Genomic DNA, 24,030 nt, shown 5'->3' with positions numbered 1-24,030 from the left:
TATCTGCATATAAATAGTAAAAGGCTGGTAAAATGAGGAATAGGGCCAATTAGGGACCTAAAAGGGAATTTACACATGGACGAAGAGACCATGGCTGAGGTATTAAATAAATACTTTGGATCCGTCTTTACCAATGAGGTAGATGCTACCCAGGCCATGGTGACAGATGAGGAAACTCTGTCACTAAAAGGGTTCAAAATTGATAAAGAGGAAGTGTTGAACAGACTGTCAGTATTTCAAGTTAACAAGGCACCAGGACTGGATGAGGTGCATCCAAGGATATTGAAGGACGTGAGAGTAGAAATTGTAGGGGCAATGGCCATAACCATTCAGTCTTTCTTAGAATCAGGGGTGGTGCCAGAGGACTGGAGAATTGTAAACATTATGCCCTTGTTCAAAAAAGGTTGCATGGATAAGCCCAGCAATTACAGACTAGTCACCGAAGATGAAGGGACTTGAGGAAGGAAGGGAATGGGTGACCACCAGGCAGTCCAAGAGAAACAGGCAGGTAGTTCAGGAGTCCCCTGGGGTCCCGTTCGCAAATCAGTATTCCATTTTGGAGGCTGATGAAGGCATTGGTTCCTCCAGGGAGTGTGGACACAGCCAAGCTTCTGATACCACAAGCAGCCTGTCTGTACAGGAGGGGAGGAAGGGAGGAAGGGCAATAGTAAGAGGGGACTCTATACAGTCAGGGGAACAGATAGGCGCTACTGTGGCTGTCAATGTGACTCCAGGATGGTGTGTTGCCTGCCTGGTGCCAGGGTCCGGGATGTCACTGAACAGCTGCAGGGCATCCTGAAGGGGGAGGGTGATAAGGCAGAGGTCATGGTACATGTTGGTACCAATGACATAGATAGAAAGAGGGATGAGGTCTTGCAACAAGAATTCAGGGAGTTAGGCAGTAGACTAAAAAGCAAGACCTCTCGGGTTGTAATCTCTGGATTATTCCTAGTGCCATGTGCTAGTGAGCTCAGAAATAGGGGAATAGCGCAGATGAATACGTGGCTTAATAGTTGGTGCAAGAGGGAGGGTTTTAGATTCCTGGATCACTGGGACCGTTTCTGGGGAAGGTGGGACCTGTACAAGCGGGACAGTCTACATCTGAACCAGAGCGGGACTAACATCCTTGCAGGCAGGTTTGCTAGTGCTGTTGGGAGGAGTTTAAACTAATTTGGCAGGGGGAGGGGACACAGAATGTTAGCAGAATAGGGACACATCATAATACAGTAAAACAATCAAGTCAGAGGGAGTACAGCTGCAATAAGTTTCAAGGGAGTAAGGCAAGGCTGGATGGCTTCTACTTTAATGCCAGGAGTATTACAGGTAAAACGGATGAGTTAAGGGTGAGAATTGACATGTGGAGTTGTGATATAGTAACCATCACTGAGACGTGGTTGAGGGAAGGGCAGGATTGGCAGCTCAACATTCCGGGATATAGAATCTTCAGGCGAGACGGGGAGGGGGTAAAAGAGGAGGAGGCATTGCATTATTAGTTAAGGAGTCAGTTACTGCAGTAAGGAGAGATGATATCTTGGAGGGGGCATCGAATGAAGCTTTGTGGGTAGAGCTTAGGAATAAAAAAGGGGAAGCCACATTGTTAGGTGTTTATTATAGATCCCCAAATAGTCAGTGGGAAATTGAGGAGCAAATATGTGCACAATTTGTGGAGATGTGTAAAAACAATAACAATAGGGTAATTATATTAGGTGATTTCAACTTTCCCAACATTAATTGGGATAGACATAGTGTTAAGGGATGGAGCGGATTTCTTGAAATGTGTACAGGAGAACTTTTTAGGTCAATGTGTAGAGGGTCCAACAAGGGACGGCGCATTGCTGGACCTAATTCTGGGGAATGAAGCCGGACAGGTGGCTGAGGTGGTGGTGGGCGAGCATTTTAGCGATAGCGACCACAACATGGTACAGTTTAAGTTCGTTATGGACAAAGAAATCGACAAGTTGCAAAAAAATGTTTTGGACTGGGGAAGAGTGGATTTTAGTAAAATAAGGCAGGATCTGGCCAAGGTAGACTGGGAACAGTTACTTGTGGGGAAATCTACAGAGGAGCAGTGGGGGGTGTTCAAAAAGGAAATGGGGAGGGTACAGGCACAACATGTTCCCTCTAGGGTGATAGGAAAGATTAACAAGCCCAGAGAACCATGGATGACCAGAGATATTCAAGTTACGATGAGAAGGAAAAGAGAAGGCTTTTAGCAGGTACAAGGGAAGCAAATCAGCAGAGGCATTAGTGGAGTACAGAAAGTGCAGGGTGGAGCTTGAGAAAGCAATTAGGAGAGCAAAGAGGGGATATGAGAAAGCTCTGGCTGGTAAAAGCAGGGAAAATCCCAAGATATTATATAAGTATATCAATGGGAAGAGGATAACCAGCGAAAGAGTAGGGCCCATAAGGGACCAAGGGGGCAATCTATGGGTGGAGCCAGAGGACATCGCTAGAGTGTTGAATGAATACTTCACATCCGTCTTCACCCAAGAGAATGAGAATGAAGATAACAAACTTCAAGAGAGAGACTGCGAGGTTCTTAAGCAAATTGATATAGGGAGTGACAAGGTATTGTAGGTGTTTGCAGGCTTAAAAGTGGACAAGTCTCCAGATCCAGATGATTTGTGTCCCAGACTGCTGAGGGAGGCAAGGGAGGAGATTGCAGGGGCTCTGACCCAAATTTTTAATTCCTCTCTGGCCACGGGGGAGGTGCCAGAGGACTGGAGAACAGCTAATGTGGTTCTGCTATTTATGAAGGGTTGTAGAGATAAACCAGGGAACTACAGGCCAATGAGTCTCATGTCAGTGGTAGGGAAACTATTGGAGAAAGTTCTGAAGGAGAGTATCTATCTCCACTTGGAGAGGCAAGGTTTGATCAGGGATAGTCAGCATGGCTTTGTCAGAGGGGTCATGCCTAACAAATTTGATTGAATTTTTTGAGGAGGTGACCAGGTGTGTAGATGAGGGTAGTGCAGTTGATGTAGTTTATATGGATTTCAGCATAGCCTTTGACAAAGTTCCACATGGGAGACTTATAAAGAGGGCAAATGCACATGGGATACAGGGTAATTTGATAAGGTGGATTCAAAATTGGCTTAGTTGTAGGTGACAGAGGGTGATGATAGAAGGATGCTTTAGTTTTTGGAAGCCAGTGTCCAGTGGCGTACCACAGGGATCTGTGCTGGGTCCCCTATTATTTTTCATTTATATAAACGACATAGATGACTATGTGGGGGGTAGGATTAGTAAGTTTGCGGATGACACAAAGATTGGCTGGGTGGTTAACAGTGAGGTTGAGTGTCTTGGGCTACAGGAAGATTATAGATGGGATGGTCAAATGGGCACTTAACCCTGAAAAGTGTGAGGTGATACACTTTGGAAGGAGCAATTTGACAAGGAAGTATTCACTGAATGGCATGACACTAGGAAGTTCTGAGGAACAAAGGGACCTTGGCGTGTGTGTCCATAGATCTCTGAAGGCAGAGGGGCATGTTAGTGGGGTGGTGAAAAAGGCATATGGGACACTTGCCTTTATCAATCGAGGCATAGATTACAAAAGTAGGGAGGTCATGTTGGAGTTGTATAGAACCTTAGTGAGGCCACAGCTGGAGTACTGTGTGCAGTTCTAGTTGCCACATTATAGGAAGGATGTGATTGCACTGGAGGGGGTGCAGAGGAGATTCACCAGGATGTTTCCTGGGGTGAAACATTTAAGTTATGAAGAGAGGTTGGATGGACTTGGGTTGTTTTCGTTGGAGCAGAGAAGACTGAGGGGCGACCTGATCGAGGTATACAAGATTATGAGGGGCATGGGCAGGGTGGATAGGGAGCAGCTGTTCCCCTTAGTTGAAGGGTCAGTCATGAGGGGACAAAAGTTCAAGATGAGGGGCAGGAGGTTTAGGGGGGATGTGAGGAAAATCTTTTTTACCCAGAGGGTGGTGACGGTCTGGAATGCACTGCCTGGGAGGGTGGTGGAGGTGGATTGCCTCACATCCTTTAAAAAGTACCTGGATGAGCACTTGGCACGTCATAACATTCAAGGCTATGGGCCAAGTGCTGGTAAATGGGATTAGGTAGGTAAGTCAGGTGTTTCTCACGTGTCGGTGCAGACTCGATGGGCCGAAGGGCATCTTCTGCCCTGTGATTCTGTGATACTCAGTTTAACTTCAGTGGTGGGCAAGATTCTAGAAACAATTATTTGGGATAGAATTAGTAGTCACATGGAAAAATATGGGTTGATAAGGAAGAGCCAGCATGGATTTCTAAAGGGGAAATCGTGCTTAACTAACTTGCAGAGGTAACTGAAAAGGTTGATGAGGGTAATGCTGTTGATATGGTGTAAATGGACTTTGGAAAGGCATTTGACACAATGCCACACAACCGACTTGTGATAAAAGTTAAAAGGGACAGTAGCAACACGGATACAAAACTGGCTGAAAAATAGGAAGCAGAGAGTAAAGGTCAATGGATATTTTTCGGACTGGAGGAAGGTTTGTAGTGGAGTTCCCCAGGGGTCGGAATTGGGACCCTTGCTTTTCCTGATATATGTTAATGATCTAGATCTTGGCGTGCAGGGGACTATTTCAGTTTGTGGATGACACAAAGCTTGGGAATGTTGTGAACTGTGAGGAGGGTGATGTGGAACTTCAAGAGGACACAGACAAGTTGGAGGAGTGGGCACATAGGTGGCAGATGATGTTCAATGTGGAGACATGTGAGGTGATGCATTTTGGTTGGAAGAACATGTACAGACAATATAAAATATGGAGTGAAATTTTGAAGGGGGTGCAGGAGCAGAAAGACTTGGGTGTATATGTGCATAGATCATTGAAGGTGGCAGGACAGGTGGAGAGAGCAGTTAATAAAGCATATAGCATCCTGGACTTTATTATTAGGGGTACAGGGTACACGAGCAGGGAGGTTGTGCTGAATTTATATATGATACTTGTTAGATCTCAGCTGGAATATTGTGTACGGCTCTGGGCACCTTATTATAGGAAGGGTGTGAACACATTGGAGAGAGTACAGAAGAGATTTACAAGAATGGTTCCAGGGATGAGAAACTTCAGCTGTGAGGATAGATTGGAGAGGTTGGTACTGTTCTCCTTGAAGAGAAGAAGGCTAAAAGGCACTAGGTCATAATGCTCATTTGGAAAGCCTGTGCAGACATGATGGACCAAATGGCTTCCTTCTGTGCCATTAAGATTCTGCGATTCTGTGATTCAAATTTCATGTCACAGTTGTTTAAGGAAGTAATGAACAGTTTGGGGATGAAACAGTTTAAATCAACAGTTTATCATCCTGAATCAAAAGGGCTTTGGAAAGATGACATCAAACATTAAAAGCCATGATGAGGGCGTATAGTCAGGACTATACACAGAATTAGGATGGGTAATTCCATTAGGGATGCTCCTAATGCATCGACTGGATTTAGTCCTTTCGAATTAGTCTGTGGTCATGAGGTCAAGGGATCGCTGAAATTAACTCATGAGAAATTGGTGGGTCAAAATTCAGAAACTACTCTCCTGGATTATGTATCAAACTTCAGAGAGAGATTGGAAAGAGCAGGTGAGTTCCCTCGGGAACATTTAAAGATATCACAGCAAGTGATGAAAGTGAAGGGAAACAGGTAAGCTGCAGCTTGTAGTTATGTTGTGGGGAAAAAGTGCTAGTTTTGTCACCAGTACAGGGTGACTCGTTAAAGGCAAGGTTTAGTGGGCCTTACAGGATTGAAAAGAAACTGAGTAAGTCAATTATTTAATAAACACTCCAGATAGAAGAAAAAAGCAGAGGATGTATCATGTAAATATGCTTAAAAAGTATTTTGACAGGGAAGAGGACCAAAAGGAGGTATTAATGCTGGTAGATAAGGGGAAAGAGGTAGAAATAAAGCATTCTGAAATTGATTTTCCTCTAATCAAATTGGACAATGAGAGGGTACTTGAAAATTTTATAATATTGAGTCACCTTCCAGACAAGTGTTAAAGTGATTTGGAAAAGCTATTGCAGTCACACAAAGCTATTTGTGGGAATAAGCTGGGGAGGATAAATTTAGCTATACATGATGTGTGTGTAGAAGTTTCATCTTTGATAAGGCAACATCCTTATAGATTAAATCTGGCAAAGTTATCACAAGTACAGAAAGAAATTCAATTCATGCTTCAAAATGACATATTTGAGTCTCGTTGCAGTAACTGGAGTTTGCCTGTTGTGCTGGTACCGAAACTAGATGGAACACACAGACTGTGTGGACTATTGAAAGGTGAATGCGATGACAAAAGCGGATTCATATCCTATACCACTGTTGGAAGATTACCTCGAGAAAGTGGGACAATCAAATTTTATCACGAAGACTGACTTCCTATGAGGTATTGGCAAGTACCGTTATCGGAGAAAGCAAAGGAGATATCGGATTTTGTGATGCCAGATGGTCTATATCAGTTTAAAGTCATGCCATTTGGTATGTAAAATGCACCTGCAACATTTCAAAGACTCACAAACAAAGTAATTGCAGGGCTGAGCAATTGTGCTGTTATACTGACGACTTCAGTCAAATGTGGGAGGAACAACACATCTGGAAGAGTTATTTAGTTGACTACAGGAAGCTAATTGGTGATGAACTTGGTCAAAAGTGAATTTGCAACAGCACAAGTTAAACATCTGGGCCATACCATTGAACATAATAAGGCAGCTCAAAGCGATGTGAAGGTCAATGCTATTGAGGATTTCCCAGTGCCTACAACAAAACGAGAAGCTTTGATATGTCTGGGCATGAGTGGGTTTTATAAAAAATTTGTACCTAATTTTAGCAGCTTGGTTGCTCCACTGCCTGAACTATTGAAAAAGTTTCAGTGGACACAGGAATGTTAGAAGGCATTTGACAGTTTGAAAACTATATTAACTGGGACAGCAGTTTTGGCAGTGCCCAATTATACCAAGCAATTTAACTTGGCCATTGACGCGAGCAATATAGGCATTGGGGCCGTACTATGCCAAGAAGGTGAAACTGGAATTGAGATAGGGTAGTTTTCATGGAAGTTGAATGTACAACAGAGAAGATATTCAACAATCAAAAAGGAGACTCGGGCCAGGATTTTCCCCCTGTCGGGGAGGAAGTTGAAGAGCGGGCGTGCAGAGATGCGCCTCTGATCGGCGCCCCCAATCGGGGGCACGCCACCATTGTACGTGGGCGGGTCAGTTAAGGCCCACCCAGTGTGATGTCCGCACGGAAGCGGTATGCGCTCCCTGTGCAGGCGGGGGGTAATCTCTAAACCCAAGAGTGTGCTTTTTCGCGCACGCACATGAAAGAGTGCACTCATCTCCCTGAGGCAAAGTGCTGCCTCAGGGAGACCGTGTCTACTGTAAAAAATATTGGAAATAGAAAAGAAAAAATTCCTGACACGTCCCCTCATGTAACACTGTCACATGAGTTGGGACATGTCCAAAACTTTTTAGAAAACTTCAATTAAATTTTTAAAAACCTACATGAAACCTCCTCCCGCCCGTGGATGAGGTTTCATGCTTTTTCTAATGCCCGCCAGGGCTCCTGGCCTTCCCGCCAACCTTGAGGTTGGATGGGCATGTCCATTATTTACTTAAATGACTGTGTCAATGGCCTCAATTGGCCATTGACAGGTCGGTGGGCGCACAACTGATTTTGCTGAGCCCCCGCCTACCTGAAAATTTAAGTGGGGTGCGGTGACGTCAGGAGTTCCATCCGCTCGCCGATGGGAAAATCCTGGCCTCGGGGTCTGGTGTTAGCATTGCAGCATTTGCAGCATTTTAAGATTTATGTTGCAAACAATTCGGCAGAAACAATTGTTTGTACAGAACACAATCCATTAAAATTTCTGGACAAATTTCGAGACAGAAGCGCAAGGCTATTCTGATGGGAATTATTACTGCTACCATTTAATCTACAGATTATACATGTGGCTGGAGGAGAAAATCTAATTGCAGACACATTGTCAAGAGTTTGAAGCTTAAAGGGAAAACTGGACACTTAAAAACCTGGACATTGGACTGGAACGATTTCTGTTGATGCCAAGGGGATATATATATATATATATATATATATGTATATACAGTTATGTTAATGCATGTATCTGGTAATATAATAGTGTGAATTTATAGACAAGTATAGGAGGTAGTATAAGATTGCTTAAGAAAATTAAGCCGTCTTTTTAAATTATGATGGTTCATTTTCCCGTAAGGGGAGGGGGTATCATGAAAATGTAATAATTCTCATAATATTGTGATTTATTGCAAAGGTAGGCTAATAGTGGGGTTTGGATAATTTCTCTGTGTGTGTGTGTGTGTGTGTGTGTGTGTGTCTGGGATTTAATTGAATTGGAGACAGCAGGTCTGGAGGCTTTGAGTCATCAACAAGAAGCTAGATTTGAAATACTAAATACGTAAACATGACTGAAGATTTAGAGTGTGAGGTGTGAGGAAAAATTGCATTTATAGGTAAATTAGGGTTGTTTGAATTTCAAAGAGATGGTGGGATGTTACACCTAGCCAGAAGAAGCTAAGCCAAACAGTGTATTTATTTTTCCCAAAGGTTATTGATAATATGAACACTATGAAAAGATTTATATTATGAGAAAGGTAAAGCTCCAAAGACATATCGGAACAATGGAATTTGCATTAAAAATGGAGAAACATATATAAAGGAGATGAGGCTATGTGTCAGAGGAGAAAGAATTCTAAGGTCTAACAAGTGTGAAAAGCCTCCAGCATCTGTGCATCAAGTTGCTGTCTACGGGAACCGAAGCTGAGAAAATTCACTTTGAATTCCACTGTCCAGGGTATTGTGTTGCTTTGGCTGGGTCTGTTTAAATCTATTAATTTTTCTACTGTTGACTTAACGGACGTGTACTTGGGAGCCAGATTAATTAGGGGTTTTAGGAGTTATTATCATAGTAATTTGTAGACCTATGTATGCGCTTGAAATCTTTTCTTTTGTTAATAAATGTTTAATTTAGTTTTCTAAAGACCATTGAAGCCTTGGTAGTCTTATTACTTCTGAGTTCAGGGCATGCATCCGGAAATAAAATACAAATTGCAAATCAGTTGTGACCGCGTGATTGAGTTTCCCTTGCGGATTTGATCCGCCTGGCACACATCATCTACTATGTCATAACAGACTAACCATATAAAAACTGTGGCTACAAGAGCAGGTTAGAGACTAGGAATCCTGTGACAAGTAATTCACCTCCTGACTCTCCAAAATCTGTCCACCATCTACTAGGCACAAGTCAGGAGTGTGATGGAATACTCTCCACTTGCCTGGATGAGTGCAGCTCCAACAACACTCAAGAAGCTTGACACCATCCAGGACAAAGCAGCCCGCTTGATTGGCAGCACATCCACAAACATTCACTCCCTCCACCACTGATGCACAGTAACAGCAGTGTGTACCATCTACAAGATGCACTTCAGGAACTCATCAAGCCTCTTCAGACAGCGTCTTCTAAACCCACGACCACTACCATCTAGAAGGACAAAGGCAGCAGATACATGGGAACACCACCACCTGGGAGTTCCCCTGCAAGTCACTCACCATCCTGACCTGGAAATATATTGCCGTTCCTTTACTGTCGCTGGGTCAAAATCTTGGAACTCCTTCCCCAACAGCACTGTGGGTGTATCTACACTATACGGTCTGCAGCGGTTCAAGAAGGCAGCTCACCACCACCTTCTCAAGGGCAATTAGGGATGGGCAATAAATGCTGGCCCAGCCAGTGACTGCCCACATCCCATAAATGAAATAAAAAATACTCTATACCCTAGTTCAACATGGCTATTTTCTTTACCTCTAGTTATCTTCCACCCCTATTTCAAACTGGAAGTCCCACACATCCTCTTTTCAAGCTGTCATTCATCTGTCCTCCCCTTCCCAGTTCAAATTGATACCCATTTCCCCATGAAACCCACTCTGTTACAGCTGGCACTTTCCCCTCTCATCCACCCCACCCCACACCCACTTTCCCAAGTTCATATTGATTCTTTTTCTCCCCTCAGTTAATGCTGGCATTCAGCTGTCTCCCTCACCCAAAAACACCACTCGCTGATTCTGTACCCTGCCCTCTTCTCTTCCTTGCTCCTTTTCTGCTTCCCTTCATTGCCATCCATTAGTATTCAGTCAGTTCCTTCTCTGCCACCTTTTCATTGCCCATTTCTTTCCCCTCCTCTTTTCTTTGCTATTCAGTCCTACCTCTTGTCATCTATTATTTTTTTCCCTGCTCACCTCATAATTCCCTCCTTCAATAGATAGGTAGAATCCATTAGTGGCATGAAAGGAACTTTTTATTGGAAAAATACACTTTATGCATTGAATATCTGAAAGAACATTACAAAACATTTCAAAATGGCCATCACAAAAAGTACAATCAGATTCAATTTTTCCACATAGATCATGAGGTGCTTCAATACAATCAATGAATATTACAGACATTTCAATATGGTCATTACAGACAGGCAGGGCAATGGTATTCAAGTTATCTACATAGATCATGTTGCACTCTGGGGTGCTTCAATACAATTGCGACACATGTAGTTTTCACTGCATAAGTTCCTTCTGAGTCATACAGCCCAAGGGGTCTATACAGTTCCCAGCCCCTCGGTGCACTGTGGCAGAAAGGTCTTAGACAGCGACCTTTCCCCATTGTGCCTTTACAGCGGCTGCCCCAAGCTTTAGCGCGTTCCTCAGCACGTAGTCCTGGTCCTTGGAATGTGCCAGTCTGCAACACTCAGTCGGGGACAACTCTTTGCACTGGAAGATCAACAAGTTTCAGGCAGACCAAAGCGAGTCTTTCACCAAGTTGATGATCCTCCAGCTGCAGTTGGTGTTTGTCTCAGTGTGTGTCCCTAGGAACAGCCCGTAGAGCACAGAGCCCTGTCACAGCACCGCTCCGGATGAACCTCGACAAAAATCACTGCATCTCTCTCCAGGCTTTCTTTGCAAAAGCACATTCCACAAGGAGGTGAACAACGGTCTCTGCCCCACCACAGCCAACTCGAGGGCAGCGTGCAGAGGGGGTGAGACTCGTGGCGTGTAGGAAGGATCTGACAGGAAAGGGCCTTTCTCACCACCAGGTAGCTACATCATGGTGCTTGTTAGAAAGTTCTGGTGATGAGGCATTCTGCCAAATGACTTTGACAGTCTGCTCGGGGAACCATCCGACAGGATCCACCATCTCCTTTTCCCGCAGGGCCTCTAGGACATTACGTACTGATCACTGCCTGATGGATTTGTGGTCAAAAAGTAAATTTTCCCACGAGGGACAGGTGGTACGGCACAGTCCAACTACTTGGAGCGTTCCGCGGCAGCGTGGTCAGACCCATCCTTCGCAACACCGAGGACAGGTAGAACCTCAGCACATTGTGACACTTGGTGTTTGTGTACCGAGGGTCTACGCACAGCTTGATGCAGCTGCACACAAGGGTGCCACGAGGATGAGGGTGGTGTTGGGTACTTTTTTCCTCCCTTTATCTAGAGGCTTGTACATCGCGTCCCTGTGGACACAATCCATTTTCGACCTCCAGATAAAGCGGAAGATGGCTCGAGTGATCGCCATCGCGCAGGAGTGTGGAATGGGCCAGACCTGCGCCACGTACAGCAACAGCGAGAGTGCCTCACACCTGATGACCAGGTTCTTACCCGCAATGGAGATGAAGCGTCATCCCCACATGCCCAGTTTTCTTTCCACCATAGACACTCGCTCCTTCCAGTTTCTAACGCATGCCCCGATCCCTCCGAACCATATCCCCAGCACCTTCAGGCCGTCTGACCTGACTGTGAAGGGGACAAAGGATCGGTCAGCCCAGTTCCCAAAGAACATGGCCTTGCTCTTGCCACGATTTACCTTGGCTCCCGAGGCCAGTTCGAACTGGTCGCAGATGTTGATCAGTCTGCGCACCGACAGCGGATCCGAGCAGAAGATGGTGATATTGTCCATGCACAGGGAGGCTTTGACATGAGTGTCTCCACTGCCTGGGATCGTCACTCCTTTTATGCCCGGATCCTTCCTGATGGACTCAGCAAAGGGTTCTATGCAACACACAAACAGGACAGGGGAGAGAGGGCAGCCCTGCCTGACTCCAGATTTAATTGGAAAGCTTTCTGATTCCCACCCATTGATTGAAACTGCGCTACTGATGTTTTTGTAGAGCAGCTGGATCTAGTTATGAATTTCCTCCCCAAACCCAATTTTGGAAAGCACATCCACCATGTAGGTGTGCGACACTCTGTCAAAGGCCTTCTCCTGGTTCCAGGCTGATGAGGCAGGTGTCCACACCCTTGTCCTGTACATAGGCAATCATATCCCTGAGCAGCGTGAGGCTGTCAGAGATCTTCCTGCTGGGTACAGCGCAGGTCTGGTCAGGGTGGATCACCAACTCCAGAGTAGATCTGACCTGATTGGCGATAACCTTGGACAGAATCTTATAGTCCACATTCAACAGTGAGATGGGTCGTCAATTTCTAATTTCATCCCTTTCCCCCTTCCGCTTGTAGATGAGGGCGATGATGCCTTTTCTCATGGATTCTGACATGCTGCCGGCCAGGAGCATACTCTCGTACACTTCTAGCAGGTCCCAAAATAGGTAAATTTGACAATTTTCTAAATGGTGAGGAAAGGTCACTGTCTAAGATCTTTCTGCCATAGTGCACTGAGGGACTGGAAATTGTGTAGACCCCTCAGGCTGTATGACTCACAATGGTTGCATGTAGTGAACACTAAATGAATCATAATTGTATTGAAGCACCTCAGAGGGCAACATGATGTATGTCAATAGCTTCAATCCCATTGCACTGTCTGACTGTCTGTAATGACCATATTGAAATGTCTGTAATATTTATTGAAGCACCTCGTGATCCATGTGTAAAAGTTGAATCTGATTGCACTTTTTGTGATGGACATCCCCTGCTGGTACCCCTGAAGGTCATCGCCACACTCAATTATTTGGCCTGGGGATGTTCCAGGGATCCACAGGGGACCTATGTGGCATCTCACAGTCCTCAACACATAAATGTATCAAGGAGGTGACAGGTGCCCTCTACAGTAAGGCTCATCATTATGTGAAGTTCACACTTAATGAAGCTAGCCAGGGGTGAGTAACTAACATCAGTCACCTAGACATCACATGAATATGAGGCTCACAAAGGGAGGCAATGATGGAGTGGGAGTTGGGTTCACCCTTGCAATAAGAGGCCATATAGATGCATATACACGACGCATTCAAATGACGAGATCATTGTCATGAACAGCATATGTATTTATGAAGGTGCATGATATATACAATGAGTGAACACCCATGACCCAAAAGCGATATCAAGGTGTCTTAATCTTTCTAACCCCACATCTGCAACAGAAGTTGAGGCAGCCTGCTCACTGCTACACCCTGTTGGCTTTGCTGGCTTTGACAGGTGTCCTCTGGAGAGCTGACCTCCTTCACGACCATTTCCCAGGCCAGCGAGGTAAAGTTGGTGGACCTCCTGGGTCCATCCTTGGGGAAAATAATCTTCCAGTGCTGGCGGACACCTCTAATTAAAGCCTCCAAGGAGCTGTGGCTAAATCTTTGTGCACTCTTCTTGTTCCTTGGGATCAATTCCAGAGCAGCTGGGCTGCAGAGAGTAATGTGTGTGTTTGGATAGTGTTTAAATATGGCGCCAGGAACTTCGACTCCATTAGGTGGGGCTGGCAGACGAATCAGCACCCACCCTGCTACAAGATTCAGCAAGCAGCTCGTCTTTGCATAATTAATGAGATTTCAAGGAGAAGATTGGACGTGAGAACCCAACCCCGCCGATCAGCAGGAAACTCGCCACTAACCCTGCCCAACACTGCACTTAGTATCCCGAATGGAAAATTCTGCCCATCGTGTCTTGACTTCACTATATCTCTGAAGCGGTGCAACTAATCATTCCAAAAAAGAGCTCAACATAGAAAGATAAATCTCTCCTATTAAGGTACACATTGAGATCTAGTAACTTACATTAGAATATGACATTATATCACTTGCATGTGATGGGAGGTGTGACAAAAATGACACTGGCCTTTCCACAAAGCTCACTTTCTCCAAAAAACAGTTTTTCTAAATTCATTCGCGGGATGTAGGCGTCACTGGCTAGACCAGCATTTCTTGCCCATCCCTAATTGCCCTTGAGAAGGTGGTGGTGAGCTGCCTTGTTGAACCGCTGCAGTCCGTGTGGTGCAGGTACACCCACAGTGCTGTTAGGGAGGGAGTTCCAGGTTTTTGACCCAGCGACAGTGAAGGAACAGTGGTATAGTTCCAAGTCAGGATGGTGAGTGGCTTAGAAGGGAACTTCTAGCTGGCGGTATTCCCATGTGTCTGCTGTCCTCGTCCTTCTAGATGGTAATGGACATGGGTTTGGAAGGTGCTATCTAAGGAGGCCTGGCAGGTTCCTGCAGTGCATTTTGTAGATGGTACACACTGCTCCCATTGTGTGTCGGTGGTGGAGGGAGTGAATATTTGTGGATGTGGTGCCAATCAAGCGGGCTGCTTTGTCCTGGATGGTGTCAAGCTTCTTGAGTGTTGTTGGAGCTGCACTCATCAGGCAAGTGGAGAGTATTCCATCACACTCCTTACTTGTGCCTTGTAGATGGTGGACAGGCTTTGTGGAATCATGAGGACAGTTACTCATGCAGGTTTCCTAGCCTCTGACCTGCTCTTGTAGCCACAGTCTTTATATGGCCGGTCCAGTTAAGTTTCTGGTCAATGGTAACCCCCAGGATGTTGATAGTTTGTCAAACACATATTCATGATTTTGAAATGGACCTGGGAATAATACTAGATAGGTCTCTTTCATTTCAATATCCAGATTATGTGAAGCAATTTGAGTCAGAATAATCCACAGAATTTATGCTGAAGATTTTAAATGCCAGTCCATACTTAAGCCTAGATTTTTCAATCAGTGTTGCACTAAATACAACATTGATACATTTATTTAAATGCAGTGTACTCGATTGTGTTCACTCTATTACAGAATAGATATATCAGCAAGCAAGTGAGCTATGAGGAAAGCGTAGAGAAGGTAAGTTTCAATTTCTAGCAAGAAGACAGCTATTGGGGGTGGAGTGTCAGGGCTTCTTTTAATTTAGTAAAATATCAAGCAGCATAAATAAAGCAGACCCAAATTCCTACTTGTAAATATGCCATGGAAACCTGGTCAGAAGACAAAAACGGAAGTGAGTGAAATGTAAATTTAGAATTGATATACATGGTGAACTTTCCAAGGCCCAGTGCAATGGTGGGGCTTCACACATGTATATAGTGTTTTGCAGCTATTTACTCTTGATTGACAGCAATTAGCAGGATATGGGAAGCAGTGCACCAGTATTGTGGTGGCATAGTGGTATTGTCAGTGGACTAGTAATCCAGATATCCCAGGAGAGTCCTCCGGAGACTGGGGGTCAAGTCCTACCATGGGCAGATGGTGCAATTTGAGTTTAGTTAAAAAAAAACCTGTACAATGAGCTGGAGCTCAGTTTGAAAACTGTTCAGAGGAAGGTCTGAAATCAGATTTACATCCAGATATCTGGAGAAGATTTGTAAGCACAACTCTGCCAGTTTGAAAGTTCTGTTCTTCAACTATAACAACTTACATTTATATAGCGCTTTCAACATAAAGAAACATCTCAAGGAGCCTCACTAGAGTGTTATAAAACAAAATTAGACACCAAGCCACATAAGGTGATATTGGGGGAGAAAGCTTGGTCAAAGAGATAGGTGTTAAGGAGCATCTTAAAGGAAGAGAAAGAAGTAGGCGGCCAAAGAAGTTTAGGGAAGTAATTCCAGAGCTTAGGGCCTAGGCAGCTGAACGCATGGCTAACAATGGTGGAGAATCTTCAGGAAAATCTTTATTCAAAGAGAGATAAATATGTGGAAACATCAATTACACAAGGTAATAACAAGAAGTGTAGAACACAGCCTTCAGAAGGTAGTATTTGAGTCAGACTCCTTCAGACTGCTATGGAACAACTTAGGGAGGAAATTTATCAATTTATTTCAATTTATGACATTTATGAAATTTTGTTTTCAAAACGTGTAAGAAGTCACCAGCCATCTTTTTAAACCAGACATTCATTAAAGAGGTGACCATTTTCTCTCAGTTTAAAAGCAAGATAGCTGCCTATCCCTGTTGAGAGCTGGTGGATCAGCTGTACCTTGGCAGCAGTTTCTATGTTAAAGGCAGAATGTTCCGTGCCTGTTGGGGAGAAGGTGTTTGGCGGCATGAGCGGACAATATGGTGAGAAGGCCAAAAATCAGTTTCACGACATCGTGAAATCAGTTTGCAATCGTCCACTCTGCCCATCAATGGTGGGTCGCGTTTCCTGCTGTCAGATGTCGGGAACTTAATTATAATACGTCTGCATATCATTATTAGCCCAGCTTGCCAGAATCATCCCCCCACGCTGGATCCTCCAAGTATGTCGGGGTGCCTCACAACCATACATAAACAATGTGCACCTGGTGAGCTGCGCTTTGCACAGGACTTTGAGGTTTGTTCGCCACCTTGCTTCAGGCAGCATTCATGGTCATCAGCGCCAAGCTTCTCAGATAGCACCACATCACTTTTAGGGGGGTTCACGGGGAGGCTTCTACCTATCAGACCAGCCATAAGGCGGGAGTGGCTTTTAACGGCTGCTGGGCTAGGGCTTGCTTGGGGAAGTGGGAGAAGTGGCCTCAGGCAAGGCATGAGGCTGCAGGGCACAGGCTATACTGGGGAAGGTGGGTATTTCAGGGTGTGTGTTGATCTAGTCCTGTGGCCTCAAGGTGGTGAGGGTTGAGGAGGCAGTCTCCAGAGGAGGTGAGGCCAGATGGAGATGTGAGGGTGTGTGTGAGAGGGTGAGTGGTGATGTCCCTTGAGCTGGCAGTGAGTGAGATGCCAGTGAATGTGTGATGGGCTTGTGAGTGTGTGAGTTTAGAGTGATGAGATGGTTGCTTTACCCTGGTAACCATTCATCCTCTTTCTGCATTGGATGGCCAACCTCTTCTGTGCAGCATTGGCACTGACCACCACTGCCATGGCCTACCAGAGTGGGGAGATTACTGGACCTCCTGAGACTAGAGTCGGGGTAGAGGACATCAATGCGGGCCCCCACGGCATCCAAAGGGTGTTCCAGGGATGTGTCACCAAATCAGGGTGCTGCAGTCTTCCTGCCTTTCGGGGTCATGTCCTCTGTGCAGCCGTCCTGGGCTGGAAGCACTGAGAGGTGTGCACGTGGCTGCACTTGGCATCAGGAAGCAGCGAGGTGATGGTGTGGCGGGCCAGTGAGAGCCTGCCCACCATCGAAACGGTGTGTTTCCCAGGAACGCATGATTGATGAGGCAGGATTGGGATGATACGGCGTGAAAAGCTGCCATTGTGGCCGGCGGGTAAAACCTTCTGTTTCCCGCCTGTTACCACATTTAGTGCAACCTGGGACAATTCTGCCCTATGTGTCAAACCTGACCTGGTGGTGGGGTAGCAGTGCTGAAGGAGACTATAGAGGTAGAGGATGAGTTCTGAGGAAAAGTCATTGACTTGATTAGGGGGAATTAAAGCCCCCAAAATGTAGGGGGTGGGGGGAAGTAAACGTGTCAAAAACATCAAACCTGAACCCAAACCTCCTCGAATCCACCCAGTTCTGGTTTTAATGGAGGTGGATCAGTAGGAAGGAAGTGGTGGACAGTCCCTCCCAAGTGGTGGGTTTCCCATTTAAATATTTCAATTTGGCTGCATGCCTCAGTTTTCTTGCTTTGTTCCAGCTTAATGCCCATCTTTAGATATGATTCCACGATTGGATAACATTTACTAAATAATCCTCAGTTTGCGAAGGATTACACTGACAACCAATTTAAGATTGTCAGTCAGGCTCACAATGTGGCACATTTGTGTGTACTGGAAGCTACATATGTTAATACACAGGCCCTGTTCTTTGCAAACAAAAAGAACACACATTGCGCCTGTTTCAGCTAAACAAAATAAGTGGCAGCCATTTACTTGTTCATTCCCCAGGGCAATGCCTTGATCAATCAGAGTCAAGCTGCCCGGTTTAAATTTCAAACAATGCTTGGTAGTTAACTATCAGTCACCATCAACTGGTGCCTTCTCCATGGCAATGCCTTTACCAATCAGAGTCCACTTGCCAGCCAATCAGCATTCTCTCCTCATACAATATAAATTTGCTGTTTCCCCTGACATTGGCATTTTCTTGCAAGTTGTCCTGATGAGTGCAAGACAAAAAGCTTCAACAAAATTGCCCCTTTTTCAGCAATACTCAAGTTCTGTACACCAAATGGTTATTTCCAGCTTTAATGCTGACTGGCTAGGTTCCTTGGGCCTTGGGAAGGCAACAAATAAAGGAAGGCAAGGCTGCCCCATGGAAGAAGTAAGTGCTTTTCCAGCAGGCTAGAGGAGCAGGAGCGCTTTCCTTCCATCCCTGAGAAACCTGTCAACCTCCCTGGTGATCAGACACCAGCCCCAATTACCCAATACTCTCCCGATGTTGTCTGAGGCCCATGGTCTCTTACCACTCAACCACCCCCCTCCTCAACTCACACTGTCCCCTCGCATCATCTCCCCTCCTTCTTCGAATTAGCAGCTGCTTCCACGCTTTTCCCTCTTCCCTTGATCTCTCCTGCCTCCACATCAATATCCCTCCCATCCCCAATCTCTCCTGGCCCTCAATTCATGTCCCCCTGACCTCTCCCTCCCTCCTCTCCTCTCCCTCTCTAATTGGCTGGCAATCTGGGAAACAGTTTCCAAAAATACAAATCACACTGCTAGACTCCACAGCTCAATCACTGCATTATCCCTCAATCAACATCACAAAAGCAGATTATCTGGTCATTACCACATTGCTGTTTATGGGAATTTGCTGTGCACAAATTAGCTGCTGCATTTCCTGCATTACAACAGTGACTACACATCAAAATGACTTCATTGGCTGTAAAGTGCTTTGAGTCATCTAGTGGTTGTGAAAAGCACTATATAAATGCAAGTCTTTCTTTTTGCTTTTACATATGGCACTTGTAACTAAAGCAGTTATGTTGGCGTCTGCAGTAAATTGCTGAATATGCACTTTGGAACCACAAACATTGATATCAGAATTATAGCATCACACTGCATTGTCTGTCAGTCATCTTCGTTTTTGAACCTTATCAGGCTTGACTACATTCCATTTTTAAAAGGAAGTAGAGCACCAAGAAATAAAAGTAGATAAACATTGTTACTTATTTATTCCTCCTCTCCATTTTGCACTGCTCCCAAACAACTGAAATAGGGCTGACTGGATTCCTCTACAGAAAGCCTGCATGGACTCGATGGACCAAGTGGTCTCCTTTGGTGCCACAATGACTCTAAATACTATTGCAATCATTGGGCTTCTGATGAAAGATTTGATCAACTGCTAAAACTCACACCAAATCCTTCACCACCAGACAGTAATGAAAAATGGAGTATTTTCCGTCAAAATACCCCTACCTCTTCACAAAATGAAAAGATAATTCATAATTGTCTAGTATTTGTATTACGAGGGCTTCAAGGAACACCAAAAGGCAATAGCGCATCAAACAAAAGTTTTTTTTTAAATCACAGAGTTTAATGAAGAACTAATGGTTAAGTGGATTGTCCAAAAATATAACTTCAGTGGTAACTGTGAGCCAATTTTGCACTTTAACAAAATATTTTTTTTTATGGTACCACATTGAGAAGTCCTTCCATGCTGAGAACAAGATTCTAATCCTGTCTGATTGAAGTGCAGTATCATTTCTTAAAAGGTTACAGACTATGATGGTGATGAGATGATATATACACCACACCCTCAATGTGTCTCTTCCCCCCCCCCCACCACCTTAAACCAATTTATATTTCTCCCTTGTTGAAACTATGCTGCAGTTCTGCCGAAGGGCTATGAAGGCTCGAAACGTTAACTGATTTCTTCTCCGCCGATGCTGCCAGACTTGCTGAGTTTTTCCAGGTAATTCTGTTTTTGTTTTGTTTTGTGATATATAACTGACTGTATTCTCATTGCTACTATCAACAACACACAATGAGGAAAAATAATATTAGATGGTGTCAATTCAACTAACCTGTCCCTAATTAATATAGATGGTTTCCTTTCTCAGATAATTGTAACATTAGTTCAGTGCATTGATAAAGGAGCACGTCTGTGAGCCATTGAAAAAAGATTGGGAGACATACAGAAGAATGTGGAGAAAGAGGGAAAAAGATATCTAAATAAAAAAGTGAGAGAAAGGCTGAAAGCATAAAAAGGAAAGCGAGAAAAGATAGAGAAGGAAATAAAGTTGGAGAGAGGCAGAGGGCAAAAAGGAAAGGAAAAAGCAAAACAGTAGAAGACAAACAGAAAGACACAGGTGGCAAAACAAGCAATAAGAGAGTAGGAAAGGATGAGAGAGATGTGCAAGAAATAAGAGACATTTTTTTCCTCCTTGAGCAACATCTTAGACATCAAATGTATAATAAATTACACATCTATCTTATACTCTAACATTCAGAATTAATATGAGGTACATGTGAATTAACAGGCAAACTGTGGTTGAACTCACCATGCTGCACAGTAAATGCAGGTGTGACCAAGATAGAGTCCATGGATTTCTCAACAACCCACCCAGGTATTCCTAACACTGAGTCAAGCAATCTCACTGAAACTCTGTCTCTCTCACTTTCCGCAGCCCTTTTCCTGTTTGGAACCTGTTTCTCTGCTCTTCTCCTTCTAACTGAACTGGGACATTTACCTGTCCCTGTTCCCTTTCTGGGACTCTTCTTTTGGGACGTCTCCATGTCCCTCTCCCTTTTGTACCTCTCTCCATCCCTGCTCCCTTTGGGACCTCTCCGTGCCCCCTCTCCCCACCCCCTTTCCTGGGACACTTGCCTGCAATGGCACTTTGCACCTGGTCACATGACCCTGGTTTTCACACCTTTTCTCCTCTCTTCATGCGCAGGTGTGTTTGGCCTGTCCTGGGCCTGAAGAACTTACACTGCAGAACTGCGCATGTGTAGCCCACTTCCAGTCTGCTCCTTGTCAGGAGTTGAAGTTCCTGGCCTCCCACTCTCCAACAAGGTAACTAAATTTTCATGATAATAGTTAGCTAACGAGACATGTTGAAGGGTAGAATATTCTTATTGACAAACAGCATGCCTTTCGTAAAGTTAGATCAACAGAATCACAACTCATCCTTACCATCCACAATCTGACCTATAACCTTGGCAATCACGTCACCACTGATTTAGCTATTTTAGATTTTTCCAAGGCTTTTGAATGTGTACCACACATGAAGCTACCTAGGTAAACTAGATCATTATGGTGTTCAATGAAATACTAAGCAACAGATAAGACTATTTCTTCAAATGGCAACAAAGAGTCACAGTGAATGGGAAGCCTCAAACTGGAAACTCAGTGGCATACCCAAGGTACCTTCCTGGGCCCACATTTGTTTTTCCTCTTTACAAATGATATCTAGGAAGAAGTATGAAGCCAAATCAGACAATTTGCAGACTGCCTAGGCTATAGAGCCATTACTGAAGCAGCAGATGAGGTTAGCCTTCAGGAACATCCCAATGACTCATTGCATGATTCCGCCCTTGAAGTTATTAAAGAATGCTGTTACTTTGGAATCCAGTTTAAAGTGGAATGTTCAAAGTCAAAGTGGCCTCCAAGGCATCCAAAGTGCTTGGGTCCATGAAATGGAACTTCCATCACTCTTCAAATACAGTAAAGGGACAGTGTATCTCCTGCTACCGCACTGGAACAGGAAATCAATACGAGCTGACATCATCTTTATGCACCTAGAATGGGAAGTCAGCACCTACTCTGCTCGTAAGTGCATGTGTGGTGCTGCTGGTGTCATCATTGTGCACCCGTGGAATGCTCGCCACCTACTTACTATTCCCCCAGCTCACCAACCTGCTCACCACCCTCCCCCTTGTCGCTTTGCTCACCGCCCCACATCCAACCGCTGGCCACATTGCTTGCCCTCCTGCTTGCCGCCCCACTCACTGCCTCACTGGACACCCTGCACCTGGCTCCTCACTGCCTCCCTCCTGCTCACTGCCCTGCTCCCTCTATCGCGGGGAGCAGGAGACAACAAGGAAGCAGGGCAGTGAGCAGGAGGAAGGCAGTGAGGGTCGGGAGCTGGGCAGGCAGTGAGGTAACAAGCAAATCACAATCGCGATCCACGGATTTTCAACTGGTGTTTTTTGTTGGGGGGGTGGGCAGTGTAGTTCAATATTCAGTGAAAACTGCAATCCTTAACAATGGTATTAGAATGTCAGAGTGAGATCACACAACATTTAAGACTACACATCAGAGAAACATTTGATAAAAACACATTTAATGGTGCTGCCCTTGTTAAAATATCTTTGCATTGTTCAATATTATGGGTGGTCCTGTTCTTTGATGCCATCAACTACCTGCAGCATCGATGGCAGTGATGTAATAGTGACGCTAGCGGTGGCATAGTGGTATTGTCACTGGACTAGTAATCCAGAGACCCAGGGCAATGCTCTGGGGGCCCAGGTTCAAATACCACCACAGCAGATAGAGGAATTTGAATTCAATTAAAAGTCTGATAATGACCATGAAACCATTGTCATAAAAACCCATCTGGTTCATTAATGCCCTTTAGGGTTGGTACCGCAACTATGCCCCCCATGTCTGTTACAGCAGTGTGTACCATCTACAAGATGCACTGCAGGAAGTCACCTTAGACAGCACCTTCCAAACTTCTGACCACTACCATCTAGAAGGACAAGGGCAGCAGAAAGATGTGAACACCACCACCTGGAAGTTCCCCTCCAAGTCACTCACTATCCTGACTTGGAAATATATTGCCGTTCCTTCACTGTCGCTGGGTCAAAATCCTGGAACTCCCTCCCTAACAGCACTGTGGGTGTACCTACACCACATGGACTGCAGCGGTTCAAGAAGGAAGCTCACCACCACCTTCTCAAGGGAAACTAGGAATGGGCAATAAATGCTGGCCCAGCCAGCGACACCCACATCCCCTGAATGAATTTTAAAAAGAGTTGGTAACCAACAGCTCCAACTGTAAACACTCCAATGTGTTTCCTTTGCCAACTCTATTTTCCCAACAGCAATTAAAGACTGGAACAATCTTCCACAAACCTTAATCTCCATGCCCCGTAAGGACTGATTTAAGGAAAATCTATTGAACTGTTTAATTAATGTAACCATCAACTACACTCACTGGAAACCTCTTGTGAAAATTCCCTGGCGGAAGACCACGCAGGGAAACATTACCAAGTACCAAATACACAAGTCCAAAGGCAGCCCCAAAGTTAAATTCCAACAGCTTCAGACTATAGCTGCTTGGAATGATCGAAGGTCAGGAACTTTCCGAACAGACTCAAGGCAAATCTTGGTGGATGTCCCGCCAGAAATAGACAACGATCGTTTTTAGGTGTAAATATTACAATCTGAATATCAGGTGGTTAACAACTACAAGATTGCTTTTCCTGACAAATAGAGCATCAAGATCCGTGAGAAGATCCCGTTGCACAGTCCACAAACCTAGAGTAACTGTGAATCACCAATCCACTCGACCGAGAAGAAATAAAGCGTCATTTTACCTTATAGATAAATCTTCATTCCCCGGGTCGAAGTTGCCATTTAAAATCGATCCTTTTCCCGTCGAAGTTTTAACACAGCAGCGCCGGCACCTGGAAGCAACTAACCTGCTGGCAATGGGATTCTCCTCCTCCCGGAACACAGCGCCCAGCCCCCTGTACCTGTCACATTTCCTTACTGTAATGTTAACAGATGCTGGGTCAGCTGAGCTGGAGAAACGGAGTTAACAGCAACAACCTTTTGCATTTATTAGAGATTGTTTAAGGTGGAAAAGGCTCTAAAGCGCTACACTTACGTAGATTTGCAAGAATGGCTTTTGTTCATTACAGTTTATTGAAAGTGCAAGGTTCTGAGGGGGCTTGACAGGCTAGATGTTGAGAAGATGTTTCCACTAGTGGGGCAATCTCGA

At 44.8% G+C, this 24,030-nt stretch overlaps 1 protein-coding gene across 1 annotated transcript in view; it reads right to left on the bottom strand.

Annotated features, from left to right (window-relative positions):
* Positions 1 to 23,740, bottom strand: part of LOC144691099 (transmembrane channel-like protein 5) — a 264,020-nt gene extending 240,280 nt beyond the window's left edge. Inside the window, exon 1 of the mRNA XM_078559169.1 lies at positions 23,624 to 23,740. The gene's annotated coding sequence lies outside the window, so the exon portion shown is untranslated. The remainder of the gene's footprint in view (positions 1 to 23,623) is intronic.
* Positions 23,741 to 24,030: the final 290 nt, after the last annotated feature.

Source organism: Cetorhinus maximus, chromosome 15 (genome assembly GCF_964194155.1).
Source record: "Cetorhinus maximus chromosome 15, sCetMax3.hap1.1, whole genome shotgun sequence".
NCBI lineage: Eukaryota > Metazoa > Chordata > Chondrichthyes > Lamniformes > Cetorhinidae > Cetorhinus > Cetorhinus maximus.
The sequence above is the reverse complement of the archived record's forward strand: the minus strand, read 5'-3'. Positions and strand labels throughout refer to the sequence as shown.